The sequence below is a fragment of the Micropterus dolomieu genome, linkage group LG22, assembly GCF_021292245.1.
Source record: "Micropterus dolomieu isolate WLL.071019.BEF.003 ecotype Adirondacks linkage group LG22, ASM2129224v1, whole genome shotgun sequence".
NCBI lineage: Eukaryota > Metazoa > Chordata > Actinopteri > Centrarchiformes > Centrarchidae > Micropterus > Micropterus dolomieu.
This window is the reverse complement of record NC_060171.1, coordinates 8,588,424-8,597,563: the sequence shown is the minus strand read 5'-3', so window position 1 is coordinate 8,597,563 and position 9,140 is coordinate 8,588,424.

Sequence of the window (9,140 nt, the reverse complement as noted above, 5' to 3'; positions counted from 1 at the left end):
TTAACATTACGACTGTTACCATTAACACTACTATAAATATCTGTACCATTTTTTATTTAGTCTATAGCAACATCACCTTTACTGTCTGTACCTCTGTGTGTGTATATTGTGTAGGCTGCCTCCCTCCCCTCTCTCTCTCCTTACATCCCTCTCTTTTTCTCTCTGTTCCTCTCCTGCTCTCTCTCTCTCTCTCTCTCTCTCTCTCTCTCTCTCCCTCTCTCTCCTTCACCCCAACCGGTCGAGGCAGATGGCCGCCCACCCTGAGCCATGGTTCTGCTCGAGGTTTCTGCCTCTTAAAAGGAAGTTTTTCCTTGGCTCTGTCGCCTAGTGCTTGCTCTTGGTGGGAACTGTTGGGTTTCTGTAAATATCATCACAGAGTACGGTCTAGACCTGCTCTTTTATGAAAAGCGCTGTGAGATAACTGTTGTTGTGATTTGGCACTATATAAATAAAATTGAATTGAATTTAATTGAACCTTTACTGCAGTTTGTGTCATTGAACTGTTCTTTTTTGTTGCGGTTTTGAGCCAGCTGTGACAAAATAGTACATGCAACATCTAACTTCCATGCTCGCAGTAAGACTTGACAATATTCAGTGGTAGAAAGTAACTTTCTACATTTACGCAAGTACTATATTTGAGTACAATTTTATACTTCTACTTGACTACAATTTAGAGTGAAATACTGTACTTTTTACTCCACTGCATTTATTTGATACTTGTAGTTACTTTGCAGTTCCAATTAATAATAGAATATTATAATATAAAACAATGTGATTCTCCTCATATTTTGAAGATTTTCAAAAGTTTTACATCAACTTTGGGTAAAATAATAGTAATAGTAATAATAAGTCCAAAAAGGAATAAAATAATATGAAGGAATTACATCCTATCTGAAACACTGAAAAACTCTTTTTGTTCAATTGCAGCTTTTCTGGAGCTACTGCTCTCTGCCTTTGTAGGCCAGATTATTTGTCTGAAGATCAAGTCAGCTGTAGGGCACACCGACAGCTCTGCCTGGAAACAGTGAGACAATCCTGCAGGGCTGCATTACAGAGAGACAATCAGCTTATACAAAGGTGCTGAGTATGACTGCAGAGAGAGAACAGCATGCTTCTCAGACATGAACTCAGCACGCGATTTATCATGTGAAGGCAACTTCCTGAGAAAAACAAGGTGACACAAGTGGGATTGACAGCACTGGAACCACGTTTCCTCCTCCAGCACCCTGCAACTGTAAAGGACATGCCAGTCAGCGCCAGTCTACCACTTTGCCTCCGAACAGACCACAAGGCTTTAGCTAATGAAATGTTGTTCAATACAGTGCAGCTTTCACTGTAATGCATTTCTTTACTGATTGGATGCAGCCTCTTTTATTGATTTTGATTAAATAATTCTTCATTATTGACTGAAAGAATGTGAATTCAAGGGAGGACACAAAAGAAACCTACAGCATCAGATTCTGTGTCTAAACCCAAAAGTAGTTTTGGTGCTTAGACCTGCGACTGCTTCAGAACTGCAACCAATGCAAAGATTGAGTGTCACAGTTCAGGTTATTGTTATGCCATTGTCCAAGTGGACTAAGTTAAAGAGGAACAAATACAGTGTGCTTGATTTCTAGCAATCCAATGAAGTTTTGTTTTCTTCTTCTGTCAGGAGTTTAAGTAGAATCAGGACATGGTGTTTAGTAATGATTTGCATTGTTATTATAGCAGTTGGAGTGGAAAGCCACGTAGTTTGAACAAGGATCCATCCACACCCTGCAGATCAACCCCCAAAACAATACACTGTCAGCTGCTATGCATAACAGCATCCGCCATACGACTAACAAAAGTACACATAAACAATCTCAAATCATCTGAAGAACAAAGGCTGACAACTTCTCCTTCCTTCCTTGCTTGGCTCCATTGTTGACGAGGACCTCACCCACAACAATAACTATCATCAACTTAACGTCCACTGAAGATTTGCCAAAGAGTGATCAGCTGTTCTTATCCAAATTCACAGTTGCTGTCATTTCATCTGCATATGACAAGGAACCAATTTCAGTCAGGACCACAGCTGTTGAAATAACATAGAAATTCAGGACATTGTCCTTGTGTTTGTTGTGATTACCTGCACGAGTAAATCAACCTTTCCCCACACAGAATGTGGAACGTTGCCAGAGAGGAACAATGGGAACTTTAATTAGATCAAGAGTTTGTCCAGGGATTGTCATAGCACAGTCACATACGGTAGCCAAAACGCAACACAAGCACCTCTTTTCTTCCCTGTGCTTTGTAACAGATATAGTTTAGCTGCAAGCATGAAACTTGAAGACAGGTATTGAGAAGTCATTGTCCAGGTTTTGATGTTTTCCCTTCTATGTACCACATATGGTTTTTGTTGATTGTTGTTTTCTAAAATCTGATCTAACCTGAACCAGTGCAACCTGTACATGATCCCGCACTGCAACTGCCGGCTGCACTGTGAGGTCATAAGAACCAAATAAATATTTCAGAGAAATGCGTCTGTTCCAATAAAACCATGACCAACAGTCACATCGGCATAATCAGAATCAGAATCAGCTTTATTGCCAGGTATGTGTACACATACGAGGAATTTGACTCAGGATTGTACAATGCTCATGATGTGCTTACTCATACAAAAATACCATAACACAATAATAAAATAATGCTAAAATAAAATCAGACACAAACTACAGTATCGACAACACTAATATACACACTATGAACAAAACAATATAGACATATTGACAAACAGTGCAGGGATCAGAGTGCAAAGGATGCAAGAGTAAACTATTATTCTCATTATGTACATGTGGATGGTGGACATGGTGGATGTGATATACAGGTACACATACAGGTACATGCATACATGTACACAGTGTGTGTGGAAAAAATAAATAAGACCTATGACCTTATGACCTGAGGTAGGTGTATTGGAATACAGTATATACAATATGACATAGTATGAACAGCACTGAAATACCTTTTCAAGAAAAATTATGAGCTATGGCCACAACAAAAGTTAACTGCAGTGTCAAACTGGTCAAGAGCAAGTTGTAGCCAGGATTGTGCTGCAACAGCTATTCATAAATACATTTGTAAGTTTGAACATAAAGTCCTTACTAAGTTCTTAGAATGTACTAGTTAGTTTGAAACCAGTCATTTACTCACTCTCACTACTAAAATATAGGAAATGTCATAGCTAAATCTTTAGAAATGTGTAAATCTTTTACTAAGAAACATCTTCGGTGTTGTCCAATCAAGAGCAATCAGTTATGAAAAAAGGAAGTCACTGTATCATCACAAGCTAGTATAACTAGAGCATAAAATTTTTTTACGTGTAAAATACATAGTGTTTTGTAAATGTAGATATTACTTTGTTTTATTTATGTCTACATACATGGATAAATTTATATGTGTTTCAGAGAAAGTAGCATTCACACAGTTTAGAGTGGGAAATATCTGATGCTGACCTAATTGATGTTTTTTACTAATTTAGTCATATGTTATTGGCATAACATTTAGTAATTTGGGTATGTGTTTTTGTGAAATGTAGTTTAAAATCTTCATGATTTATATCATTATTAAACAGCGTTTATAAAGTTTCAGGTAAGATATGTCAACCATATTCCATATTTCTGCTTTTACTCTTCACAAGCTAATGTTAGCTTTGTCAGTTGGTTCAGTCAGCTACATAACAGTTACACCTGGCAGTTAGTGTGTGTAAATATTTTGTGACAACTAATCTGTAGTTTGTGTGGTGCAACCCATTTTCTTTTAGTGATGTATAAATCTCCACTCCACTACCACATAAGTCCATAACTCCAGGTTTTCAAACTTCCTGAAGGCGCTCTTTTAACTGCCAAGTATTTCTCTATAACATTAAATATTCATCACTAAATCAGCAGAAATCAACCCGACCCATCCTCTGACCCATCCAAGGAAGGTTAAAATCAAGGGCAACTGGACTTCTGAGAGACTTCTTCAGTTCAAAACACTATTGAATCTCTGTGGGGTCATTGTCATCATGATGGACACTGCTGGTTTGCTAGTGCTCATGGCTGCTGTAGCAACAGTCATTATGGTCGTTGGAGACACATGAGGCCAAGTCTGAACGACTTTCATTGGTACTCTCACCTGAGGTCAAAAGTGAATGTTTGTTTAGTTTCCTGGAGAAGTCTCTCAGATGTAGATAACTAATTACAACTTCAGCCCATTATTAAACATCATTATTTGGCAACTACAGGAGCTGCTCTTTAAGCAACAGTTTTGCAGACTCATTCCCCACCAAGCTCCTGCTACATATTTCAAAGCAGCGATAGAGTGTCCCATGCAGTTCACACGATCTGCCTTTTGTCATCGGTGTAAGGAACTTGTGCAGACAAAACAAAATACCAGGTCAGAGGGGTGTCAGTCTCAAACAGTATCGAGGCAATGTGTTGAAACACGAGAGAGGTTTTGTTTTTCAGCCAGCATCTCATGTCCAACTCTATGACTCTACGTTGGAGTTCATGAAGGGCAGCCGAGGGACCGTTTGTCCTGGAAACTAAGATGCTCAGTGTTCACTTGAGCTTCAGCCTGGGCTCAGATTGCTTTTTGTCCACTGCAAAAAGTAAAACAGTAAAACTAGTGACATGTTCTAGGCATTGGAAAAAAACTTTATTTTACTGTCTGTTTTATGATGAATTGTTTTTGCTATAGTCAAACAGTCAGATGATTAGAAAAGACTTGATATAAGCAGTGCAAAAGGTCAAATGTGGTATGTGCTACATTTATTTAAAAGAAAAATATTAGTCAGTATGCTAACATGCTTTATTAGGATGGTGACCATGGTCAATATATCACCTGCCAAATGTCAATATGTTAGCATTGTCATTGTGAACATTTTAGCACACTAATGTTAGCATTTAGGTCAAAGCAACATTGTGCAGTTCAGCCTCACGGGCTCATGTCTATGTTCCCAGAGGCCAGGCTACGAGTAAGAGCTATGCTTTGTTCAAATTGTAAAAGAACAAGAATTCCTTTCAGCCGCTGTGGAGATATCGATGTCTAAAGTCAAGAAATCAGTCTTGCCCTCAAATGTGAGGGTGTAGGTTTCAAGGAGTATAACATCAGTAGCCTAAGTTGTAGGTGGTTGATCTCAATTTATTGACCCAAGGAAACATATGTTGAACATTTGACCTAGGGAAAAACATTACTGAAAACATAAAAACCTCTGAAAGGTCTCCTTAATGTGTCATATGAAGAAGATATTGAGGTGGGAAACATAGGACCCTGGGAGCATAGATACACTCCCCAGCAGGGGTGAACTGGGACTGAAATTCAGCCCAGGACTTTGAGACGGAGAGGCCTTTTATTCGAATGCCCTTTGGGGGCATGGAGAAATATTTTTTGCAGTTATTTGAATACGTATTAGTGTTTTTGTTGTAAACAGTGATGACCTTCAAGAAACTTTAGGATGACACCTGCCTCCTCAGTTTGTATAAGCAAGGCAGCTCTCATATCAGGCAAGCCTGAATCAGTCAGAGGGCTAAAATACTTAAATATAACCAAAACAATGCAGTCCCATAAAATAGAGCAGTGTATGTATGTGTGTGCATAAAAATCAAATCCCTCATCTTCAGCTCTGAGTAGGTGTCTCCCTGTCTCAGCTTCCCCTGTGCTGACATCTGCTTGTATTGATTGTACAGCTACATATGCATGAGAAGAACGTCAGTAATCCATTTTCTAATTCTAAAAACACACTGCCCCTGTAGATGTCACTGTTTTGTCTGGTTCCATTGACCTCCTCCTCCTCGTCCTCCTCCGGCTGCTCCTCCTTCTCTTGCAGCTCCTCTAGTTCCTTCTCTCCCTCCTCATCAACATGACTGAGGTAATCATCACCCTGTCCCTCTCCATCACCTCCACTGAGCTTAACAACTTATGTACATTGAAAGAGATTCCTCACTTATAGAACAATGTTGTCTTTGTGTGATAACACATTGTTGCTTATAATATATATAATATAGTCTATATGCCTATACATAAATGCATATGGGCCTATAAATCATTTAGGTATATAATAAATGCATTACTTATCATGCACCTGTCTCTGTGCTGGGTACTGCCCCAATCACCTTTCCACCAAGAAAGAGGTCGGCTAATATAGCTCATTTAGCTGCCTCTTGTGCCAACATTTTTTTCTACTTAATTCTAAGTTTTTCGGCACCACACATTTCTTTTTCCTCTTTCTTTCTTTTCACATCTCTGTTGCGATTGTCACTCCACCCAGTGCTGAGTTCAGCCTCAACAAAACGTTTTGAGAATGAAATCATCTCAGATGGAAAGTAAACTCCTTTTATTTGCGCCTTTGAGCTAATTATATATTGAAAGGATTAATTATTATATTGAAAGTATTAGTTTGGCCCAGTCTGATAGACACACAGATAGCGTTCGCTGCAGCTGACCGGTAAGCTGGCGCGGTCGCGGATCATAAAGTTAAACATAAAAAATTGACCAATAAAAACTCTTGACCACCAGCTGGTTCGGCCTAAAATGGATCGGCCGCTCGGGAATGTTCCCAAACGCCCAGATGGATAATCCGCCCCTGCTCCCCAGCCCCACAGAACCGCTTGCATAGCTGTAGACTCATCTTGTTCTTGGATATTCTGTATCTTAATTAATTTGAACTTGAAGCATTTATGATTTCTGAACTGGAAGATTGCAAACTATTATAAATACAGTCAAACCATGCTATATGAACTGCTCAAGCTCTGTATGCATGCTGCTGACAATTAGCACTATGCTAATATACATGTTAATCCAGTAATCAGTCTACTATTTCTTTAAGGGTTGCTGTACTGTTTATTCTTTGTCGTTAGAAATGTTTGTTTTTATCCGTAATGAATGAAGTGCTAATCTAAACTGAATTCAATATAAACACCACTCACTTTCATGCAACAAAGCTGTTTCTTTAAATGTCACTATAATGCTACTGTCCCACTAAAGTCACATTGTTTTTAAACTTGTCATGTGGAAACAGCAGCAATCCATCAGTGTTTGAGACAGAAAACAACACAAATAGGGCATCTCAGCACATGTCTTTGCATTAAAATAATGAGGCCAAGAATTTGACCTCGGCTTCAGTATTTGTTTGCAGTCTCAGTGTGACTGAATTGAAACGTCTGATGGGATTCCTGAAGCAGAAATAGGCCATTGGTTTCTAACAAGTATGAACTTGTTAATAAGCTTGTTTAATAATGTGAATTATTTATTTATCATGTTTTTGTAACATATCCTATGTCTGCATTTCGGATAATGGCACTGGATAAGTAAAGGGCTGACATATACTTTCAAATGTGCTTTATATGCTTTTCTAAGTTTATATTCTCTAAAATTGTGTTTCTGTTTAATTTTTTCATGATAGGAAGGATAGGATAGAAGGTAAATGTGAATGCCACCGATGCAAGTGTTGAACTACATTAACATCCAGAGGTGTTGAAAATCTGAATTGATTTGGAAATGCACTGAAATGAATGTATATTTTTCATTTTATGCAGAATACTTATATTTGAAACTTTTTATTTGAAACTTCTATTAAAAGATGAAAATTTTTTAAACTTACTGAAAACTTTCACTGAAAATAAATGCCCTCACAGTAGCCTCTATTTGAAGTTAGTGCAATTTCTGTTCATCAGTCAATTGTCTGCCAAACAAATGTTTTCACACTGTGTTGTCCTGATAAACAGGAGAGTTAGGACTTCTCGCAACTGATAAACAGTTTTGATTGGAGCAGTTAGAGTTATGTAGATGTCTTGCTCAAGGGAAGCTTAACTGCATTTGTTTAAGAAGATGAATCTTCCTCCTCCTGTTTCCCTAACCGTTTTTCCCCTGTTGTTCTGCAAAGTATGAACATGAAAAGGATGAGCATGTACAGCACTCAGTACTTAGTTGGGGCTCCTTTTGCCTGAATTACTGCAGCAATGCGGCGTGGCATGGAGTCGATCAGTCTGTGGCACTGCTCAGGTGTTATGAGAGCCCAGGTTGCTCTGATAGTGGCCTTCAGTTCTTCTGCATTGTTGGGTCTGGCATATCGCATCTTCCTCTTCACAATACCCCATAGATTTTCTATAGGGTTAAGGTCAGGCGAGTTTGCTGGCCAATTAAGAACAGGGATACCATGGTCCTTAAACCAGGTACTGGTAGCTTTGGCACTGTGTGCAGGTGCCAAGTCCTGTTGGGAAATGAAATCTACATCTTAATAAAGTTGGTCAGCAGCAGGAAGCATGAAGTGCTCTAAAACTTCCTGGTAGACGGCTGCGTTGACCTTGGACCTCAGAAAACACAGTGGACCAACACCAGCAGATGTGACATGGCACCCCAAACCATCACTGACTGTGGAAACTTTACACTGGACTTCAAGCAACGTGGATTCTGTGGCTCTCCTCTCTTCCTCCAGACTCTGGGACCTTAATTTCCAAAGGAAATGCAAAATTTACTTTCATCAGAGAACATAACTTTGGACCACTCAGCAGCAGTCCAGTCCTTTTTGTCTTTAGCCCAGGCGAGACGCTTCTGATGCTGTGTCTTGTTCAAGAGTGGCTTGACACAAGGAATGCGACAGCTGAAACCCATGTCTTGCATACGTCTGTGCGTGGTGGTTCTTGAAGCACTGACTCCAGCTGCAGTCCACTCCACTTTGTGAATCTCCCCCACATTTTTGAATGGGTTTTGTTTCACAATCCTCTCCAGGGTTCGGTTATCCCTATTGCTTGTACACTTTTTTTCTACCACATCTTTTCCTTCCCTTGGCCTCTCTATTAATGTGCTTGGACACAGAGCTCTGTGAACAGCCAGCCTCTTTAGCAATGACCTTTTGTGTCTTGCCCTCCTTGTGCAAGGTGTCAATGGTGGTCTTTTGGACAGCTGTCAAGTCAGCAGTCTTCCCCATGATTGTGTAGCCTACAGAACTAGACTGAGAGACCATTTAAAGGCCTTTGCAGGTGTTTTGAGTTAATTAGCTGATTAGAGTGTGGCACCAGGTGTCTTCAATATTGAACCTTTTCACAATATTCTAATTTTCTGAGATACTGATTTTGGGGTTTTCATTAGTTGTCAGTTATAATCATCAAAATTAAAAGGAATGAACACTTGAA